Source organism: Peromyscus maniculatus, chromosome X (assembly GCF_049852395.1).
Source record: "Peromyscus maniculatus bairdii isolate BWxNUB_F1_BW_parent chromosome X, HU_Pman_BW_mat_3.1, whole genome shotgun sequence".
NCBI lineage: Eukaryota > Metazoa > Chordata > Mammalia > Rodentia > Cricetidae > Peromyscus > Peromyscus maniculatus.
In genome coordinates this window covers 55,068,707-55,090,311 of record NC_134875.1, presented here as the reverse complement: position 1 = coordinate 55,090,311, position 21,605 = coordinate 55,068,707, and positions in this window count along the sequence as shown.

Sequence of the window (21,605 nt, the reverse complement as noted above, 5' to 3'; positions counted from 1 at the left end):
TGTTAACACACTGAGTGTTATTTTAATGGTGTTTTACGTATGCTCCATTGTACAGAGCATGTCTCTCCCCTAACAATAAGTCTTTGACAGTTGCTCAGGCTCCGGAGTGCGAGGTTCTGAGTGCACACGCAGGCCGTCCTCCTCCGTAACTCCGCAGCCTTGAGCACTGGCCTTCCCCTCACTGCCCCGCAGCGTTTCATCTGTGCTGGACAAAGATGATCGGCAACATTGTCCGTCTTGGAAGCGTGCTCTGAGCACTGAATGACTCAACACATCAGAAGGGTATGGTACATTAGAAATGTTCATCGATTTTTAAATTTGGCTTTATGTATCATTCTTACTATTATTTTTCTTACAACTACAGTAAAAAACACATCATAGGCCGATGCTCACAATCAGTTACATTTGAGATGTGTTATTACCAAACAGCCTAGGTGCCTGGGGCAACCCTATCAAATGACCACACATTTCCAATCATAAGACAACAGGAATTTCTTTTCTTGCTAAGCCTCCAGAAGAGATACCTTCTTTGCCTCTCTTGCAGCTTTCCTGGTGGATGCTGCTTTTCCTGGTTTTATGGCAGTATCACTGCAAGTTCAGTCTTCTTTGATCTTCTCTTTGAATGTCACACTTCCCTGTCTCTGTTATGAGGACAATTGTTAGATTTTATATATAAATATATATATATGAAAGCTTGTGAAGTAACATGAAAAGTTGACAACATTAGCAGGCCTTATTTTTTGCATTGAGGGATGTTGTTTTCTATTGCTTCACATATGTTCTAGACACTTATCACTCATGTAAATAAATTATAAAATTTGTTGATCATACTTGTCTATTGTATAACTGTCTACCTACAGAACACTTACTTCAGAATGATAACACAGGGAGAAAAGACTCCAAGTAGTGTTGTATAAAATACTCTACACCTATTTCCCAGCATTCCAAACCGTGACTGTTGTTTGCTTGTTTTGTTTTCATTTCAGTATCTTACCCCTGCCCACTCAACTGAGAAAACCAGTTTCACTTCTTTCGCTGTGCCTTGGTTAAGAAAAACCCTAGTCTTGTCTCTGAGGAGCAGTACGTAGCAAATACTGGTTAGGGGTATTTACCTTGGACCCACATGACCTGTGTTCATTTCTCACCCTCATCACTTGCTGGCTGTGCCCTTTCTGTTTTCATTTTCATATGCTTTTAAAGAAATCTTTTTAATGTACCCTTTTTCCTTTTTCAATGTATATTTGTTTATGTAATTTATGTATATGAGTGCTTTGTCTTAAGGTATGCCTGCACACCAGAAGAAGGCTTCAGATCCCACTATAGGTGGTTGTGAGCTGTCTGGTGGGTACTGGGAATTGAACTCTGACCTCTAGAAGAGCAGCTAGTGATTTTAAGCACTGAGCCATCTATCCAGCCCCTAGTTCTGATATTTTTAAAGTCATGAAAATATTAACTACTCAGTTACCAGCTGTGGGAAGTCTTAAATTAGTAAGCATAGTCTTGGCATTGACAATAAGGTTGGGGCACTGAGGAAGTCAGGAATAAATATTAACCATATTAATTACTCTTTTCATACTGTCTTAATCACTGTTCTATTGCTGTGAAGAGATATCATGACCAAAGCAACTCTTATGAAAGAAAGCATGTAATTGGGGGCTTGCTTGCAGTTTTAGAGATTTAGTTTATTATCATAGTAGGGAGTGTGGCAGCCTGTAGGCAAGCTGTGGAGTAGGAGCTGAAAGCTACATCCAGATCCACGGACAGCAGGAATAGAGAAAACCTAGGCCTGGCTTGGGCTTTTGAAACCTCCAAGCTCACCCTCAGTGACAAACTTCCTCCAACAAGGCCACACCTCCCAATCCTTCTGATCCTTTAAAATAGTACCACTCCCTAGTGACTATTCAAGTATATTAGCCTATGCGGCCATTCTTATTCAAATCACCACATATACCTAATCGGATTGCCATGTGGATTTCTAATGGTAAGTATGGACTGACCTTCATAATTTGGAAATTAGAAAAGATAACATGGGGGCTGGAGAGCTCAGCAGGTAGGAACACTTGTTGCTCTTGCAAAGGACCCAAGTTCAGTTTCCAGAATCCATATGGTGGTTCACAACCACCTGAAATTCCAGTTCCAGAGAGTCTAGCACCCTCTTCTGAACTCCACAGTCACCATAGATATGCATGGTGCACATACATACTTGCAGGCAAAACATTCAAACACATAAAATAAATAAATACTTTTTTTTGTTGTTGTTTTGTTTTTTTGAGACAGGGTTTCTCTATGTAGCCCTGACTGTCTTGGAACTCACTCTGTAGACCAGACTGGCCTCAAACTCAGAGATATGCCTGCCTGTGCCTCCCAAGTGCTGGGTGGGATTAAAGTCATTCACCACCATCGCCCAGCAATAATTCTTTTTAAAAGCTAAAATTAAAATGAATATGAGTAATGTTATCTGATTCTTGTTCTTAACTGTTTATATTTGCATAAACTTCAGTAAAATGTTTGAATATGTATTCCAAAAATTAAAGAGAAAATTTTAAGATTCATTCACAGATAAGAGAATTTTAAATGTGTTTGAAGAACTGAAGGTATGGCTTGGTGTTACAGTTGCTTGCCCAGCAAGCATGAAGCACGAGGTTCAAACCCTACTATAAAAAAAGAGAGGAAAAAACCAAGGCATATAATATAATCCTGGCACTTGGGAGGCAGGACATATGGGTGGCCTCAAGCTTAAGGCCAGCCAGGTATACATGGTAAGATTTTTGTCTCAAAAATTTTAAGGGTCTTTTTTTTAGTGATTTTTTTTTTGGTATTCTCCATTTTATTAACAACAACAAAAATGTAGAAGTTAAAAAAAAAATAAGGGCCGGGCGGTGGTGGCGCACGCCTTTAATCCCAGCACTCGGGAGGCAGAGCCAGGCGGATCTCTGTGAGTTCGAGGCCAGCCTGGGCTACCAAGTGAGTCCCAGGAAAGGCGCAAAGCTACACAGAGAAACCCTGTCTCGAAAAACCAAAATAATAATAATAATAATAATAATAATAATAAGGATAAATATTTGCAGCCTTTCCCATACCAAAAAAAAAATACACAGTCTGATGGAAAAATCCCAAGCCCAGTAATTTGGTTTAGAAGACTTTAGAACTATGTATACCTCTACCCACTCGACAGCCCCAAACAAGCATCTTCAGGGACATGGCAGACACCTAGATGAAGGGCAGGAACATTCCTCAGAAGGATTTTACATTCACCAGTCTCCACTAGAGGAAGTCTCCTCTTCCCCGATAAAAGTGAAGACTGTGAAATGAAAAAGTCTTCCAACATGCTTCTCCTTGGCCCCTTGGATTTTTGTCACACTCCTGCTCCCCCACCCAGCTAGCTACACCTTGAAATCCCATCAGCCCAAGTTAGCCTCAGGGTGACTTCATCAGGGGAAGGGATGAGGAGCCACACTACATCCATCACTCCATGCTCAACTCCACAGACTCCTCAGAGCGATCAACGTTGAGTCACAGTCTCATTCAGCCCACGGTCCCAGGAGTAATAAGCACATGGGGATGAGACAACCTTCCTATCAGTGCACAGACCTTCTATCTGCTCTCCTCTGTCTCCCTCCCAGAACTAAGGCCATAATCCCCTAGAGTCTGTTCCTATAAAGAACCCCTGAACACTGTCTTCTTTTACCAGGATGCTCCAGATAATAGAAGCATACTAATACAAAAATGTAAGGAGTAAAAGTGTAAGTCAAAGATGAAAAATTAGGCCTAGGATATTGGGAAGATAGTTCATATTCATTATTTTTGGCAACCTAGCTCCTAGAAACCTAAGACTCAAAATATTAGCTATTGGTTCCATTAGTACTCCCTTTATCACAAGTGGAGAAAATGGGTGTCTGTTTTAATAGGTCTGGAAAAGGATACACATGGACACATCTGGAAGGGCATACATGATAAGTTTGGATGTACATGTGTATTCATTCTCAGGTCCGGGGTTACAGCATTTCCATGGGTATCTACACTCTAAACTCAAGATCTATGATGGCACTATGACCACCCACATCTCTGACACAAAGAGCCATTAGAAAACTGGGCCCTCATTATGCAAGACCATGCTTTAGGCAGTAGCTCAGTGACAGCTGAGGAGACCACCACCCTGATGTCAGAACCACTCTAACTCTGCTCATATATGTGTTCCTGTTTTATGATGCCTGGATACTTCACAAGTCCATGTGTCCCCTGTACAGCCACTAATGTAGCAATGCACCCTAGGTTTCGGGTCCTGTTTGACTCTGGATCCCAGAGATGAAAGCCCTTTCATGAATGCTATACTTTGGGTTTGTTTCATGGACAACATTCATCTGACACCACTACTACTACAGACAACTGCAAGAAGGATGCATCCAATAGCAGCATAACACACATTCTTCCCCACCATGCACACAACATTCTCTATGGCAATTCATATCTTAAGACATAAGATAAGTCTTAAAAGTTTCATGAAGACAGAAATTATATAAATTTTCCCTCTCCTTCCGCTATCCTTTGTCCCCTCCCTTTTTTAAATTTTTTGAAACAAGGTTTCACTACGTAGCCAAGCGTGGTCTTGAATTCACAATCTGTCTCCCTCAATCTTCTGAGCACTGACACTATAGGCATGTGCTATCACACCCAGAGCCAGCGCATTTTACAAACAAAACAGTGAAAAGCTAAAAACAAGGAACAGGAGGAAATTAACCAGGTTTGTAAACAACCAACGAGACAAAGAAACATTTTAAATGCAAAAAACATATTGACACAAAAATGGAAAGATAAATTTATCCAATGCAAAGGAAGTCATTCTACAAAAAGGAAAGTCATAGCAATTTATGCTGCTACCAAATGAGAAGAAAGGTCTCAAATATTTTTTTAAAGTAACGCTATATTTCAAGGAGCTAGGAAAAAAAGAATGCTTATAACCTCAGCAGAGGCAGGAATCTCAAGCCAACCTGTCAACCTGGGCTACATAGAGCTTCTGGCCAGTCTGCACAGCAAGACCTTGTCTGAAAAAAAAATGGACACTAAGACCAACTTTAGGGGATTTTTGATATATAGTGCTCATAAAAAATTGAGCAATAAAATATATAATTGTAATAACACATGATAATTCTTTGAGCGAAATAATAACCTATGAGCCTTATTAGCATACAAATAGCTCTATTCAGCAGTCAAATGTCAATTAATACATGCAGAAGGAACGGTGGAATTATAAAAACAGTGCTTGACAACCAGCATCATAAGAAGTGATTCAAAAAAGCCTCATAAATGGATGCTCAGTTTGCACCAAATCCCACAGCATTCACTGAGTCACCATGGTAACCATGATGGCTAAGGAAAGCTGAGAAAAATCAAACATCACAGCCCTCCATTTTCTTCCTAATATGTACTAGGAACTGAATGTAACTGACATAATACACAGTAATTAATCTCAAATATTTCTTATTATAATTACTCTCATGGCTTAAACAATATACACAAATATACATACATGTCCATACACACACATTCTTTTTCTCAAAACCCAAGAACCCAAGAATTCCTCAAGACAGATTTGTTTGGGGGATAAAAGATGTGAATTCCATAATGCAATTGTAAAAATTAAGAGCTACTAAACTATTTTATTTTGCTGACTTGTTTTTCTAAAAATTACCTATAAAATTGCCTCAGGAACATTTTTCTCCCTAGTTTGAATATATTGTCAATGACTTCTAAAAGCTGATAATAGAAGTTTGAGCAAATAAATAATGTGCTACAGTGCCCAGACATTATTTTGGATATGTCTATGAGTGTGCTTTGGATGAGACTTACACTTGAACCAGTACACTAAGTAAAGCAGATTGTCCTCCATAGTGTGAGTAGGCCTTGTCTGTTACTCAGAGGTCTAGATAAAACAGAAAGCTGATGCTCCCTAGTAAAGAGGTTATTCTGTGACTCATTCTGGATTTCATTTACGATACTGGCTCTAGCAAGTCACCAGTAGACTGGCTATTGATTCAGATTTCAACTGTTTGTTTAGTCTGAAAATTGTTGGCCTCTACCATCAAAATTTGAACTCACCAAGCATCCAAAATCATATGAGCTAATTCTTTGGTATCTCTAGAGAGATACATAGAGGCAGATACACAGATGACTGATAGATAGATAGATAGATAGATAGATAGATAGATAGATAGATAGATAAGTAGGTAGGTAGATAGGTAGGTTGGTGGATGGATGGATGGATGGATGGATGGATGGATGGATGGATGGATGGATGGATGGATGGATAGATAATAAAGTAAGTTCTTGAATTTTCTCATGTGTGGTGGTAGTACATCATATTGGAAGGGCTATCCATTTATTTTTGCCCAGGGTATTTTGCCAGCACCCTCCCACTATATACTTTAAATGAAATCTACTTGGGGTGTGCCACAACTATATATTAGCTGTATTTCAGGGAATAAATACAATATTCGTGGTTTATTGGATAATTCCTAGGTAATGTGTGCTTGAAGTCCTCTAGAGAACTAAATTTTCTATATGTATAGAAAATAATTTTTGATACTTTGAAGTGAAATGGAGTAAATAAGTTATGGAAACAGTATTCAATTTCAGTTCGGAGATGGATGTGGGGAATGCTTCCTACATTTCAAACTCTGCATGGTGGAGGAAGATGCAAAAGGTGTTCCTAGTTTGATTAGCTCTGTACTTTTTAAGAGAATAGCTTCTTCTTTTCAATTAGTACTATACAATTAGGTAGCATTCTACCATCACAGTTTAAAATTAAAACGTTTGTGCCTCAATTCATACCACATTTTTAAAAGAAATGCCTCACTGAGAAGGAAAGTACTAAAGTAGTTCCATTAAGATCTATGTCTTAGTACTCAGTATTCTGTGTCATATGCAAATGCTTGTCTTAGATGTAGAGGCCTTTTGTTTGGTCAAATGCATGTTTTAGCAGAGTTACAAGGAAATGATTGTCATACATGTCTCTTAGTGTAGTAAGACAGCATATAAAATACTTTCTTTACATGCACAAAAAGTCCTATCATTCATAAGAGCATCAGAACAGGAAATGTATGGGATGAAGCTGTCCACACATGTGTAGAGTTTATATGCTGAATGCTAAAACATTGCTGAGAGATCTTGAAAAGGACATACTATCATCATGAGTCAGAACATTCAATATCATTGTCTATTACCCTCAAATTTATCTATAGGGTCAGTTCAACTCTGATTTTTAAAAAGTTCCAGAATGTACTTTTGTTTGTTTGTTCTGTGAAACTCCCTATGTATTTCTGCTGTCCTGGAACGCACTATATAGACCAGGCTGGCCTCAAACTCAGAGATCCATTTGCCTCTACTCCTGAGTGCTGGGGTTAAAGGCATGTGCCATGATGCCTAGTCTCAGAATATACTTTTTAAGAAGAAATTAACAGGTCTATTCCAAAGAGCATATGGAAATAAAAAAAGGACCTGTACTATGAAAACATTTCTGAATTTCAATATTCATTATAAACTTCCAATAAAAGACACTGGCTGAGTGCCCTCTAATTCAATTTAATTTTCACACTACCACAGAATGAACTCTCAGTCTCAGAGATGCCTGTGCCTCATTTTAAATGCTACTCACGAGCCTAGACTAGTCTGTTTTGTGCTTCTATTACAATCCACTCTTCAGGTTTGACTAACTTGTTTGGGCATCTCCCAAAACTCAAGGAAAAGTTTTTAATCAGTTTCATATTAAATGATAATGTGGAGGACTTAGGCAAAGAGATACATAGCGAGCTACAGAGGAAGGGACCCAATGTATCTATGCCTTCTCCAGGTGCCACTCTCCAGGAATTTCCATGTAGTGAGCTATACGGTAGAACTTTGAATTCATCCCTTTCAGATTTTTACAAATGCTTACTTACAAAGACATAATTGAAGGACAGACAATCATGTAGAAATGTGACTAGACAAACAATATGATCTATGCTGACAGACTTGTTGGGTAAAACCCAACAAGGCCTGTCCAGATTTTTCCTGACCATTCTATACAATACTCCTTCCTCTCTGATATGAGGAAGAACTCTTATTGAAATGGGATCTTTGGGAGGTGGTGGCACATGCCTTTAAGTAGTGGCACACGCCTTTAATCCCAGCACTTGGGAGACAGAGCCAGGTAGATCTCTGTGAGTTCGAGGCCAGCCTGGTCTACAGAGCAAGATCCAAGACAGGCACCAAAGCTACACAGAGAAACCCTGTCTTGAAAAAAAGAGAAAAAAAGAAAAGAAAAGAAATGGGGATCTTATGATAAGTTAGGTCAGAAAATTTCTTTATGGCAGTCCATACCAAAAATATTAGAGATCATATTGACTCACCTTGTGGAAGAGAAATTCTAGAATCTGTTGCATGCATTAGGGAGGTAATTATGATCCAGGAACTGCAGATGAAAAGATATGCATATGTATGTTATATATCATAATAAAACAAGAAGTAATTGTTGATGTTATTATCATTATTATTGCTATTATTATTCATGCAATCAGAAAATAAAGTAAATGGTAATATTTAGTAACATTGCAAATTAATTTTAATCGTCAATTTCTTTCCTTAACTGCTTTGTGACAAGTCAGTCCTCTATAAAATGGGCTTCAAGACCTACTACAAACCATGTAGATGATGCCAAAAGAAAACTCCACCTGATGCACCTCTTCAATGAGGAAATCAAAGTAGGTTCCACTTTTACACTATTTTCTGAACCCCGTGCAATCCATTCTACCACAATATCCGGCTCTATGGTGTCACTGGAGGTAGAGAGAAGTGCCAGGGTATATTGGGCACTGCTGCACTTCAGATCTAGAGTAGATACTTCAGAAAGCATCATTACACACTGCTTCCTTAAGACACCTGGTATGAAGGTCAGTCACTGGAAGAACAGCTGCCCAGAAGGAAACTGAATCCAGCAGTCACTGTGCTTTGAGGAATAAGTATGTGCCCTGCATACTTTGGATGCACCAGTGAGCAACCAAAGGCACTGAAACAATGGAGTATTGATCATAACAATTGGCTTCTCTCCGGGGTCTTTTTCTTCTCTTGGGCTCATCTGTCCCCTAGCAACAAATCTGAAAAGAAAAAGGAAGTAAACAGTATGGTGATAAACATGGATATGCAAATATCTCTGCAGTAAGATTTGAGTCCTTTGGGTATATACCCACCTAGATGCTCATCAATAGATAAATAGAAAAAAATAAATGTAAGATATATATACACAATAAAGGAAAATGGAGTTATAATATTTGCAGGAAAATGGAACTGGAGATCATTATGTTATGTGAAACAAGCCAGACTCCTAAAGTCAAATATCACTGGGGAGGTAATCATCATCATCGTCATCGTCAATAAAATAATAAAAATGAGTTTTTTTTTTTTTTTTTTTTTTTTTTTTTTTTTTTTTTTTTTTGGTTTTTCGAGACAGGGTTTCTCTGTGTAGCTTTGCGCCTTTCCTGGAGCTCACTTGGTAGCCCAGGCTGGCCTCGAACTCACAGAGATCCGCCTGGCTCTGCCTCCCGAGTGCTGGGATTAAAGGCGTGCGCCACCAACGCCCGGCTTAAAAATGAGTTTTATCTCATATGCAGATTCGTGTGTGTGTGTGTGTGTGTGTGTGTGTGTGTGTAAGAGAGACAGAGACAGAGAGACAGACAGAGAGAGTGTGTGAGAGAGAAAAGAGATGAAACTCGAGAAAGGAATGATGAGAGAGAAAGGAGATCTTAAGGTAGGAGATGGGGATAAAAAGAGGATAAAAATTTATGAAACATGAAATCAGAGAAGGATGGTGTTGAGATCGAGGGAGGAAGAGAACCAGCAGGATGGAGGAAAGAGCCAGGAGGGGAGTTGGGGAGGAGGCACACAAAAAATAATGCATAAAATGCAAAAAAAAAAAATGAAACTCATTACTTTTGTACGCTAGTTTTTAACACTGTAAAATAAAGTGGCCTGGAATAATATAGGGATTGGTGATCTCACAATAACCACAGGCAGGATCTTTGACTTGCTCATGTGCTATTATTGAAGGTGACAGATTTCCTATGGGTGAGCATTGGGACCCTTATGTCACAAATGGGAAAGCTAAACTCAAAGGGAGCCATCACATGTCCTTCTCTCAGGAACGCCCAACCTGTAACGGGGAAAGTGGATCCAGGAGCATAATCTCTGGGGCTAAGAGGGTCTCACTCTTCTCCCTCGGAGGTATTCAGAGAATTAACTGAGCACCAAACCAGAAACAGGAACAAAACAACTTGAGACTGGGATCTTGACGTCTGTCTCCTCCACATCCGAGCACTCACATCTGCATTTTTTGTACAGGCACGTGGAGGAAGGATGTTGTTCTCACCAGATAAAGCTAGTCTCCATTTAAAAAAAAATTACTTCGCCCACCTCCGTCGTCTCGATGACGTCAGGTTACCATGGAAACCGCAATAAGCAGGCTCTTCATCAATACCGGAAGTGCTTCTGAGGCACTCTTCCATTCTTCACTTACCTTTCTCTTCAAACAAAAAGCTTTCAGTACGCAGGCTGCTGCCTTAAAAGCCTAATTTGAGGGTTTAGGAAGGGATGCAGAAAATTGGCTGAATGTTCTCAGCCTGCAGAACCTCTACAGTCAGAATTTTTTTCTATAAAACTGACCTTTCCGCAGTATTATCAGTATGCACAGACTTGAATATGTCTCCTGGAAGTCTTGGAGATGAGCTAGCCCTCTGATGGAAACATGTAAGATACTCATATACTCCATCTTTGTAAGAAAACTAAATTGCTCTCTAATGCCTTGACGAAATACTCAAGAAACATTTAAATATTGTCATTTAAGGAATCTCAAAATTATTTCAAAGATGCAGGGTTGATACACTTATTAATTATGCATAAACTTAGAAAATTAATTGAAGCACATTGGGCTATACTAGCAAACTCCTCCACTGCAGATATTTTTCTCCAGATAATTTTTCTCAGCATCATCCATGACTAAAGAAACATGTATGTTTTCTTCAGACTCCATCCTCTATCGTATGAATCCCTTGGCTGAACATATTTTGGACATGAAGACATGAATAACACAGTCCAGGCCCTCTCCCTTCAAAACTCTTGGTTATATTCTTTACTTAGACAACTTACATTTTGCTGTGCCCTCCGGTTTTGGATATTCTATTAGGCACACAGCTCATTTTCCCTGTTAGTGTCTCTCTGAATAGACAGCTATACTATGGTTTCCCTCTCAAATTTTAGAGTCCTTAAGAGAAACCTTAAACAACCCCTTCTCCAAATATGAACAATAAGCTAACTAAAAACTGCAACAAAATTCCAGGATGATGTATCAATTTTATCTTTTATGTATGAAAATAAAGGGGCTGGCAAGACAGTTCAGGCAGTAGTGACACTCGTCGCCAACCTGAGCTCAAGCCCCAGAACACATATGGCAGTAGCAAACGAACTCCTGAAAACTTGTCCTCCGACCTTCATACATACATCGTGACATGCATGCACTATACAAAGACACACAGCAAATAAGTAAATACATAAATAAATATCTTTAAAAATTAGAAGTGAAAATATATGAGAACATTTTCAACATAAATATAGGAAAATATCACGCTTATGGAAATATAAGCAAAGATGAACTGGTAAGGGGACAGAATTGCCATCCAACAATACTGCATAGGAACAGCAGGCAAAGATCTGCCATGCTGAAGGCTTCCTGTGTGCCTGTGCTCAGAGAAAGTAGCTTCCTGGACAAAGGATATCACTGTGGCAGAAGAAAGTGATTCTGAACAGCTTCTTTGAGGACTACTTCCCAGTGGAAACAAATATCCCTTATTCTGGGAGCGTATTCATCAATCAAATATCTGAGCTTGTAGATGTCTCTGTAGCTCATTGAGCCTCTTGCGATGACAATGTATACTGTTTTAACAAACACTCTTCCAGTGGATACTCCCTTTATGGAGGGGGATTTTAACTAATCTCCTAATTCTAAGAGCATAGTGAAAAATTGTATATAACAAAGGTTTATGTTGGACCTTCTCATAAACCCACAGCAACCATAGTCAAAATTAGAACAGAGCCCCTTCTTAAAATCTTAAAGGATAAGATTGCCCCATTCCTTTCCAATTATTAGAGCCTGTAACTAGGGAAGGTGCATCAAAATTGCATGGTTTCCATTTCCATTTCTGAATACATTTCTGAAATGCACGCAAGCATGCGCGCGGGCGCGCGCACGCGCGCGCACACACACACACACACACACACACACACACACACACACACACACACATTAAAACACATCAATTATTTGTCAGTTGAAAGGGCTCACCTGGGTGTTTTATGTCCCTTGCATTGTGTGTCGCCCATGGTTGAAGTCACCTGGAGGTTCCACTCCCCCAGGACATCAGGAAGCCTCCCTCACATGGTGACCACTGGGGTTGCAGCTACTGAAGCTCACCCTGGACATTGTTCAGAGCACGTTGGCTCTGCTCCACAGAATGTTCCAGGTGCAGAGTTGCCAGACTAAATCAATCCAGTTAAATTTGAATTTCAGCTCACAACAAACAGTTATACAAATGTACAATATAATTTTTTTTCTGAAATTCAAGTGAAACTGGATGACCTACATGTATTCAGATTTGTTAAATCTGACAACTCAGAAGAAACTTTGAGTTCGTTAAGAAGACATAGAACTTCTAAAAATAGATGCTTATAAAGCAACGAAGCATCAAAATCTGTGGAGCAAAAGCTGAGAGGACTAGCAGGGGAACAGACAAATGCATAGTTATAATTGGAGTCTTCATCATTTCTTGCTCAGTAATACAGGAGATTGGCAGAACATATTTTTAAGATAGAATGTACTGTACAGGCCCAATAGATCCACTTGGTCAGTGGCATTCAGCTCATCTGGAACCTTGTTGCTTTTGTTCCGCTTGACTCTGCCTCCCGAGTGCTGGGATTTAAAGGCATGCACCATCATGCCTGGTTTATCCTACGTCTCTTAAAGTATATCTGTACTCTACACCAGAAGCATGGTTATAACCTAAATTCTGATCCCCCAAATTTGGTACATGGGAGTTTTCTTCTCTAGTACTTTTGCGTGTATTTTATTTATATTGACACATTTTTAATTAATGCATGAGTTAGTTAGATTTGTGTTTAATTTCTATGTTTTTGGATACTTTTATTTATAGTTATATTCATTATTGTCAATAGCCCATTTTTTGCTGTCCCCATCCCCACATGCAATGATGAGGATGGAACCATGTATAGGGCATTTTTAACTGTGCATAAAATTGTCCTTACAATCCATTAGAAGGCAGTATGCATATGTATGGTATTCTGATAAGCAGCGGGATACCAAGGAGAATAAAGGTGATATTCAGTGTATACTTAACATTTTCTTGTTTTTATTCTTTCTTTGTCTCATCAAAAATGATTTAGGTAAAGTAGTTAGCTACACATGGTCTCTGATGTAAAATGCAAAATAAATAAATAAATAAATAAAAATAAATAAAATTACATCCCATAGGTAGCCAAAAATTTAAATAGATTAATAAATTTATATTCCTTCCAAATTATAACTCATTAAGTGAAATGGTTATGGTCTCATAAAGAATAATATGTTTGGCCAGTCAGTGGTGGCACATGCCTTTGATCCCAGCACTCAGGAAGCAGAGACAGGCATATCTCTGTGAGTTCAAGGCCAGCCTGGTCTACATAGTGAATTCCAGGACAGCCAGGACTACACAGAGAAACCGTGTCTCAAAAAAACAAAAAAGAAAAAAGGAAAAGAATAGTATGTGTGGGGCTGAAGAGACGGCTCAGCAGTTAAGAGCACTGGCTGTTATGGCAGAGAACCTGGATTCAGTTCCCAGCACTCCTATAAGGCAGCTCACAACTACAGGTAACTCTACTGCAAGAGGGATCCAATGCCCTCTGTTAACGAGTGCAGGCAAGATGGTGATGGGAACATGGAACATGGAACATGGAACATGGAGACAGAAAGAGAATTTGTAATCATTTCAGTTTCTTTCAGCCCCATCCAAGGGAAGTGGGGCCATGTGTCTCTGTGGCCTTTGTCCTATCTCAGTGTATCTTGACAGTCTAACCTGAATTCCAGGTGGAGAGTCTGTTTGTCCTGTTCACCTCGGGCTATACACTCACTTGGTAGAAGGGTCTTAAGAGTCCAACAACAGGCCCTTATCACCAGCTGGATGGCAGCTTTCCATAATAAAAGGGTAATATTCTGTTTGCTCCAGAGGCAGCTTTCATATCACATGCATCCCATTAAATCTCCCCCTCCCCCCGTAAGATCTTCCCTCCCTTATGGTTCCCATGGTGGTGAGATGCTCTCCCTCTCTCTGTCTCTGTCTCTGTTTCTCTCTCTCTTCTTACATCTGTGTTTGTCATATGAGAGAAAAAATACAGGATTTGTTTTTCTGAGACTGTTTATAAGCAGTAAACATAATGATTTCCAGCTCCATTCATGTTCCTGAAAATGTTGGTTTTACAGAGAGCAAAAGTAAGGTGCTATATATTTATAATTCAGTAGAGAAGTTCTGGAATAAGAGAAAGTGCTGCTATTATAATCTTCTCAAGCTCGACACAAAGGCCTGTGTGTAGACCAAAAACTCATCCTAGAGCTGTGCGGTTTCTGAAACACAAATGATTGGACTGTGACGGATACATCAACACTGCAGACAATTTTCCTTTTATTTTACAGATTGATCCTATCTGAAGCCACCTCAAGTGGGTCCTCAAGTAAATATCCAAGGTAGCAAACAAATGACCACGAGAAGTTCTATCCAAGTAAGGCCTTTGGGCCACCTTTTAAAACAGCACTAATCTTCATTGTGCAGACACACAGTGCCAGACAATATACCGGTAATAATGAGAGAACTGGGGTGGATAGGGTATAGATGAAATTCAGAAACACAGTGCATGTGAAAACTCCCAATTATGCAATAGCAGCCTGTTAAACCTGTGAACCTATATTGGTTGAAAAGTTTCCTGTACAGTTTTGGTGAAATGCAGGTGTTTGGAACCTACCCCAGACATACTGAATCTCTTTATTTGATGTTCTTTTAGTGTATATGATTACTGCTTTATACACTGGTGACACATTATGTCCCGGGGAATAATTACATGTTTTATCTCAAGATGTTTTCTTTACAAGTATTAGATCCATCAGTTTTTGTGAATCAGATGTAACATTCGCTCTTATAAATGAAGGCATGAAAATTAGCAATATACAAGTTTATTCTATAATTTTAGGGAATGACTTTGTTACACTGTTGCCATAAAAACAAGCAATCTCATCACACTATTTTGATTACAGATGCCTCTCTAATTTTACTTTAGAAAATTGCTACTGTTAAATTAACCATAGTCATTTTTTTTTTTTGAGACAGGGTTTCTCTGTGTACCCGCCCTGGCTGTCCTAGAACTCTGTAGACCAGGCTGGCCTGGAGGTCACAGAGAACTGCCTGCCTCTGCCTCCCGAGTGCACCACCACCACCCCGCCTTAAACAGAGCCATTTAAAACCCGTCTTTCCTGCAAGCAATTTTTGCTTTACTCTCACACTTTGCTGATGTTTGCACACTTGGCCAAAGGCCGGATTGTGTATCTCCAAGGAAGAAAGACTAAGAGCCCTACAGAAATGATGTCAGCACAAAGATGGTATGCTGCATAGTTTTATGTCAACTTGACACAAGCTAAAGACATCTGAGAGGAGGGAACCTCGACTGAGAAAATTTCACAATAAGATCAGGTTGTAGGCAGGCCCGGAAGGCATTTTCTTAATTAGTGATTGATGGGGGAGGATCTAGGCCATCCCTGGGCTGGTGGTCCTGGTGTCTATAGAAAAGCAGGCTGAGAAAGCCATTAGAACAAGTCCGTAAGCAGCACCTCTCCATGGCCTCTGCATCAATCAGCTCCTGCCTCCAGGTCCCTGCCCTGTGTGACTTTCTGTTCTGACTTCCTTCAATGATGAACAGAAGTATGGAAGTGTAAGTCAAATAAATATTTTTCTCCCCAACTTTTTTTGGTCGTGGTGTTTCATCACAACAATGGAAACCCTAACTAAGACAAGTGGGGAGGTAGTATATGGAAGGAAGCAGAGAGTCTTCCATCCTGACATCTTTAAGACTTACCAAGGCATTGAAGGGCTAAGTAGGCAAATTGCAAGAGTTCCCTTTGCTCTTCTACTTGGGAAAAACAAGAGGTCAGTTTGTGCATCATGAGTCAAGGCTATCGTGCAGCAAAACAGTTTTCTAGCCCACAGTTGTGGCCCAAAGGAGTGAGGCCAGAGCACAAATGTCATCAGGACCCAGGAAGCAGGAAGGGGGCGTGGTCTGCTAGCAGCTGCAGGGAAGAGCACTGTGGCCTCATAGTCTGGGAGAACCAATAGGCGTTCTCCCAACATGTGCATGAGCATTGGTTCAGGGCTTGCCTCTAGGGCCTGTCTAGATGTGTATAAAGTTGTTTGTGTGTTAGAGAGCAGCTGTTCCCCAAATGACTACATGTGCTGTATTAATTTTAAAAATAAGAACAAAGCAAGTAATACTTTATGTTATTATAATGATATAAATGTCAAAATGATATAAAGTATTTCACTATTGCCTGACAATTTAGCATTCTATGTTTTGGGTAATGGTCAATATGTAGTTGAAATCCATAGATACACTGTGCATAATGCCAAAGAGGATCAGATCACATATGATTAATAGTCTATCTCTATCTTTATTTACTTTTGTGTCTTCAATTGACTCTAAACCATAAATGTGAGCTTTTCCAGTTCTTATTTTCATTTGTTGTGAGTACATGTTTAAACCAATGTTCTGGTCCTTCCAAAGCTAGGTCCAGTAACTGCATAATGACTAAGGCCCTCATTCCAGGTTGCCACAGCAGTGGAGATCAATCTATCTTCCAGCTCCATATTTCTTATAATGTCTAAAACCATAGCAATTTAGATTTGCCATTATAAAATAAAGATTTGCAAATGATATTTTTCCCACCCTCTGTAAAATATATAAATTTGAGTATTGTTTTTATGCATCTATGATGAATTGTACAGTTTCTCTTAAGTTGTCTTCCTTTTTACTAGTATGTTATTGGCAATTCTGAAAAGTACCATATTTGAGAATGATGCTTATTTAATCAGGGATGAGCAGTTATCGTTAGCAAATTAAGTTGAACATTTCGGAACCTAGCACGGGAAATTGCTTTAATACCTAGCTTATAGGACTCCAGCATGTGGATAAGAAAGGAAGGCCATTGCTGACAGGCCAAGAACTCTGAGATAGTTTGTAAGCCCCAAGGAGAGAGAACTAATTAAAATTTTACAAACTACAGGCTAATTCTTGTTGAAGAGCTTCTTGGCTTTATTTCATAGTATTCGGATAAACAAATAGGAAGAACCTTTCCAAAACCCAGTGTGAAACATTCACAGCTGATGCCATAATTGCTGGGAAAAGCTTGAAAGATTTTTCTTCAAGAGCAGACATAAGGGCTGGAGAGATGGTTCAGCCATTAAACGTTAGGCTCAGAAACAAGACACCAGCATACAGAGTTGTACTGGCAAGAATAAGAAATAAAAGCATCCATAAACTAAAGGAATTAAAGCTGTTTCCATTTTCAGGTGACGTGATCTAATCTAATCTTTAGAAAACCACAGATTCCTTAAATAGTTAAAACAAGTATTGAACCTGAGCAAGGCTTTGAGTTCAATACTCAGCGCGCGCGCACACACACACACACACACACACACACACACACACACACACGAACACAAGATTCCACAAAGGAAATATTAGCACTAATAAATGAAAGTAGAAAATCAACAGTTAAACATGGATCATGTTTCATTCATAAAGATTTACTTATTTTATATGTGTTGCCTGCAGGTATGTGTGCATACAACATGCATGTCTGGTGCCTGTGGAGATCAGGAGAGGGCATCAGATTCCCTGAAGTTGTACTTTCAGTTGGTTGCGAGTTGCTGTGTAAATGCTGGGAATCAAACCCAGGTCTTCTGCAATAGCAACAAGTGCTCTTAAACACTAAGTCATCTCTCCAGACCCATATTGATTGCATTTCAATACTTTGACAATACACACACACAAAAAAAAAATCATAACAAAAACTCTAGGCAAGAGAGATGGCTCAACAGTTAAGAGAGAATCCTGCTCTCACAGAGGACCAGAGGGTCCCTGGCACCCACGTTAGGTGGCTCACAACCACCTGTAATTCTAACTCCAGGGAAGCCTGGAGGCTCTGGCCACCATACTATACTCATGTACACAAAGTCACAGTTGTGTGACACTATTTCTGGGGAGAAATGAACAAATGTCTACTTACCCAAGATAGGGTACCAATTACAAACAAAAGTATAAATACTGTCAAGGTCCAACTTGGCAAACCAGTGAGTTTTTATTGGGATTACATTACATACATGGTTGAGAGTCTACTTAAGAAGCAGAAATGACTCAAAGACAGCTGCATCACCAAAAGCCCACCCCAGCATGGGTGACTGCTCACACAACCTTGACTTGGAGCACACTGCACAACCTTCAAAGGGCTCACCAGGTTGGAGATTGTCCTTTCTGAGTAACTAAGCTGGCTTGGAGCCTCTTCCCAGCAGTTCCGCTGGTCTCTGTTTCTTCGGGCTGGGGATACTCTGCTAGTTTAAGCCTCTTCTAGGCAGCTCAGCTTGTCTGAGCACATCTCTCAGCAGTCCTTATTGCTTATATATGCTTGGAAAGGGAGGCGCTTACTGTATCTGGTCAGTTTCAGGGATTTCCTGAACCCTTTGCATTGTTTACTTCCTGAGCTCAAGGATCTTGCCTGCAAGATGGAAGGTTTTCATCTCCGAAGAAACTGCTATAAGACACTCATACAAAGACACATGATTTTTAAAATAATAAAAATAAATCTTAAAAAAGAAGTAATTCCATTTCCATTGAATCGCAAAGAAAATATAAATAAACTTGACCTAGGAGGTAAAAGACATGTACACCAAAATAACTACAAAATATTGCTAAATTAAAAGAGATACAATGGAAAACAGCTCATGCTCCTGGAGTATAAGGCTTAATATTACTATGATATTGAATCTTATATAATATTACTAACCAAAGTATTTGTTAGACTTAATACAATATCTATCAATATCAATCAGCCTCATCCAAGAAAAAACAATCCTAAAGTTATAGGCCATGAAGATGGCTCAGTGGATATGGACACTTGCCACCAAGCCTAATGGCCTGAGTTCTATTCCTGGAGCCCACATTGTAGAATAGGACTAACCTTACTCTTGAAAATTTTCCTCTGACTTTCAGACATGTGTCATGGCACGCATGTGCACACATATGCACACACACGTAAATAAATATATAAGTAAAGAAGTTAATAAAATAAATAAATGTAAAACTTAAAAACTATCCAAAAGTTTATATGTGATTACAATGGACCCTCAGGAACCAAAGTAACCTTGAAAATGAAGAAGGAGCTGGAAAGATGGCTCAGCAGAGGACCCAGGTTTGAGTCCCAACACCTACATGGTATCTCACCACCATCTGTACCTTCAGTTCTAGATATCCAATGCCCTCTTCCAGCTTCGGTGGGAAGCAGGCACACATGCTGTGTACAGACATACATACAGAAAAAAACATCCACATATAAAATAATTAAAAAATCATCCTGAGTGAGGTAACCCAGACTCAGAAGGACAAACATGGAATGTACTCACTCATTAGTGGATACTAGATGTCAAGCAAAAGATAACCAGACTACAATACACAGCTCCAGAGAAACGAGGTAACAAGGAGGACCCTAAGAGGGATGTATGGATCACCCTGGGAATGGGAAATAGATGAGATCTCCTGGGGCAGGGTGGGGAGTGGTGGTGAGGGGAGGGGATGAGGAATGGGAGCAGACGGGGGAGGGACAGAGAGGGAGAGCAACAAAAAAGTTATCCTGATAGAGGGGGCCATTATGGAGTTAGGGAGACATCATGGTATAGGGAGAAGCCTGGTGCCAGGGAAACTCCCAGGAATCCACAAGGATGACTCCAGATAAGACTCCTAGCAGTAGTGGAGTGGCCATCTACTGTAATCCGACTAGTAAGTACCCTAATTGTCATCATAGAGCCTTCATCCAGTAACTGATGGAAGCAGATGCAGAGATCCACAGCCAAGCACTAGGTCGAGCTCTGGGAGTCCAGCTGAAGAGAAGGAGGAAGGGTTGTAGGAGCCAGAGATCATGATGGGGAAACCCACAGACAGCTGACCCGAGCTCATGGGAGCTCGTGGACTCTAGACCGACTAGAGTTAAGGAACCTGTTTGGGACCAACCTAGGCCCTCTGCATGTGAGTGACAACTGTGTAGCTTGGTCTGTTTGAGGGGCCCCTAGCAGCGGGATCAGGATCTGTCCCTGGTGCATGAACTGGCTTTTTGGAATCTATTCCCTATGGTAGGATGTCTCTCTCAGCCTTGATGCAGGGGGAAGCATCTTGGTCCTGCCTCAACTTGATATGCCATGCATTGTTGACTCCCATAAGAGCCCTTCTGAGGAATGGATGAGGTGGGAGTAGAAAGGAGGTGGGGGGAGGGGATGAGAGGAGAGGAGGGAGGGGAAACTGTGGTTGGTATGTAAAACAAATAAAAATAAATAAAAATGAAAATACTTAAAAAACAATAAACAATCAGAAAAGGAAATTAAGAAAATAATTTCATTTTATGACAGAGTTAAAAAGAATAAAATACTTAGAAATTAACCAGTAGACAAGAGATTTTACACTAAAAGCTGTAAAAATGTTCCAGAAAGTTATTAAATAACAAAGTAAATAGAAAAAATTTAAATTATTTATTTCATTTTCTGAGATTATAATATAATTATATTATTTTCCCCTTCCACTTCCTCTCTCCAGTTCCTTGCATATACCCCTCCTTACTTTTTCCAACTCATGACCTCTTTTTTCATTAATTTTTGTCATACACATATATATGTAGATACACATATATTCCTAAATCCATGACTACAACCTCCTCAGTCTGTATAACGTTACTTGTATGTATATGTTTTCAGGACTGGCCATTTGGTACTGGATAACCAATGGTGTGCTCCTCCCTAGAGAAGACTATTTCTCCCACTCTGCATTCCTTTGTTGCCTGCAGTTCTTTGTGCATAGCTGAGGTCTTGGGCTTTGCCTCCTTTGCCTCATCTACTAGAGCACGCCTGTTGGCATCATCCTTGCTCAGGTCACATTTGGACAGTCAAGTTGGTGAGACTTTATGGATGTAGCTTCTGACATTACTAGGAGACACTATCTCACAAAAACCTCCCTGGTCCTCTGACTCTTAGAATCTTTCCATCCCTTCTTTTGCAATGTTCCCTGAGCCTTGGGTGCAGGAGTGTCCTATAAATGTATCAGTTGGGACCAGGCTCCACAACTCTGCATTTTGATTGGTTGTTTTCTGTAACGGTCCCCATTGCTCAGCAAGAAGGAAATCATGCCAGGTACTGGAAACATAGCAAACTACCCAGGTCTAATGAAATCATGGATTC